This window comes from Heptranchias perlo, chromosome 35 (genome assembly GCF_035084215.1).
Source record: "Heptranchias perlo isolate sHepPer1 chromosome 35, sHepPer1.hap1, whole genome shotgun sequence".
Taxonomy (NCBI): Eukaryota; Metazoa; Chordata; class Chondrichthyes; order Hexanchiformes; family Hexanchidae; genus Heptranchias; species Heptranchias perlo.
In genome coordinates, this window is record NC_090359.1 from 17,292,215 (window position 1) to 17,294,518 (window position 2,304).

Below are 2,304 nucleotides of genomic sequence, written 5' to 3' on the forward strand. Positions count from 1 at the left end.
TTGTATCCCTCTCCACCCACATGGAATCATAGAATCATAGAAAGGTTACAGCACGGAAGGAGGCCATTCGGCCCATCGAGTCCATGCCAGCTCCATGCAAGATCAATCCATGTAGTCCCACTCCCCCATTGCACATCACAGAATGAACTCAGGAATCCCACGCCACTTTCTATGAGCGGTGACAGGCTGCGGTTATGGTGCAGACCGGGACCCAGGGCTGAGGCTGTGGTCATCAGTTACTCTGGGAGTGGCACAGTCTGGTTCATGACTAGCCGGGGGTGAGAGTAACACCAGGGAGTCAGGCTGGTGTTTAGAAGGGTGTGGGTTCCAGCTCCCATTCCAGGACTGGGACACATGATCCAGACTGACTGTGTCGTGCTGAGAGGGAGCTGCATCGTGAGAGGTGCTGTCCTTTGAATGAGGTGTTTAATGGCGGTCCCTTCTTTCTGCTCCGAAGTGTAAAAGATCCCGTGACAATTTGTGAAGAGCCCGTGTCTCGTTCCTTGTCTCATTGAGACTCTCAGTTAATTGGTCTGACTCGCTGAGTGTTTCCAGAGTGTTCTGTGTGTGTTTCACTGAGACTCGGGTTTTACAGTAAATGATAAAAGGATTGTAGTCAAACACTTGGCCATGAGCTGCTGAGTGACCTGTCGGGACATTGTTGCTTGCTTCCCTTTCGCTTGCAGGGTTGGGGTTTCTGTGCACTGTCCCTTTAAGAGCTGTGGTTTACCTCATTTCTCAGTGTGATTGTGGGACTGACACAGAAGCGAGGGAGGAAGCAGCAGCCACATCCCGGACTGCAGGCAAATTGCGAGGCTGGGACTGAAAGGCTGGTATTCCCACACCGGGAGTCGAACCCAGGCCGCCTGGGTGAAAATCAGGAATCCTCACCGCTAGACCACATGGGAACTGAAGGAAGGACCAGCAGGAAGGGCTCTGAGGCGACACCCAGAAGGTTGCAGGGCGATTTCATGGACGTGTTCACAATTATGAAAGATTTCGATTGAGTAAATTAGGAGAAACTGTTTCCAGTGATGGAAGGGTTAATAATCAGAGGACACAGATTTAAGATAAATGGGCAAAAAAGCCACGGGCGGGGGAATGAGGAGAGATTTCTTTGCACAGCGAGTTGTTGTGATTGGGAATGCACTGCCTGAAAGGGAGGTGGAAGCAGGTTCAATCGTAACTTTCAAAAGGGTATTGAATAAATACTTGACGTTTAAAAAATTCACAGGGCTGTGGGGAAAGAGCCGGGGAATGGGACTAACCCACCTCCTTCCGTGTTCATCCCTGGAAAAAATTCTCCCCCCAAGTTACTTACAACGGCACTTTCAAATTCCCAACTGTCCAGTCTTTGGCCCTCCATTCACCACGACATTTCTGCAGCTACTGATTTGCTCAATCACACCCTCACCTCCACCTTTGACGCCCTTGTACCCATTAAAACAATCACTCCCCCTCACCCTGGTCGTTCCCCCTGGGTCTGCCCTCATTTCCTCTCCCCTAAGTCCAAGGGACACAGCTTTGAACATTTATGCTGGACAACTGGTTAACCATTCATCGCCAGATCTGGCTGGACCACATAAAGCACTATCGGGTCCTGTCTCCTCTGACAAAACCGCTCACTATTCCAGGATCATCCTGGAATGTAAAGATAACCCCCGGCTTCTCTTCTCCACTACAAACCGTCTTCTTAAACCCCACTCCCCTCACTCCTCCACCCTCACCTCCAACAAAAAGTGCGAGGAGCTCATGGACTTCTTTGTCACTAAGATTGAGACCATCCATTCAGCTGCCTCTGCCGCTCCCCTCCTTTCCCAAGCCCACCAAGTTTCTCTCCTATCTCCCCTCTCTGAGCTCTCTTGACAATGAGACCAACATCCTGCTCCCTCGGCCCAATTCCCACCAAACTGCTGACCACACAACCTCCCTTCCTGGCCCCCTGTTAGCTGACATTGTTAACGGTCCCCTCTCCTCAGGTACTGTCCCCCTCCCCATCAAATCTGCTCTCATCGCCCTCCTTCATAAAAGACCCACCCTTGACCCCTGTGTCCTTGCAAACTACCACCCCATCTCCAACCTCCCTTTCCTCTCCAAAGTGTTGCCGCCTCCCAAATCCATGTCCATCTTTCCCACAACACCATGTTTGAATCCCTCCAATCAGGTTTCCACTCCTGCCACAGTACTGAAACGGCCCTTGTCAAAGTCACAAATGACATCCTCTGTGACTGTGTGGACGGAGATTTAATCTTGATCGAACCCTTGATGCACCTGTCCCCCGGAGTGTTTGATGGCACAGTGTAG

At 51.0% G+C, this 2,304-nt stretch overlaps 1 non-coding gene across 1 annotated transcript; it reads right to left on the minus strand.

The window, feature by feature from the left end:
- Window positions 1–836: 836 nt before the first annotated feature.
- Window positions 837–908, minus strand: trnae-uuc (transfer RNA glutamic acid (anticodon UUC)). Its single transcript has one exon. It is a non-coding gene; the product is annotated as a tRNA-Glu (tRNA).
- Between the last annotated feature and the right edge of the window lie 1,396 nt (window positions 909–2,304).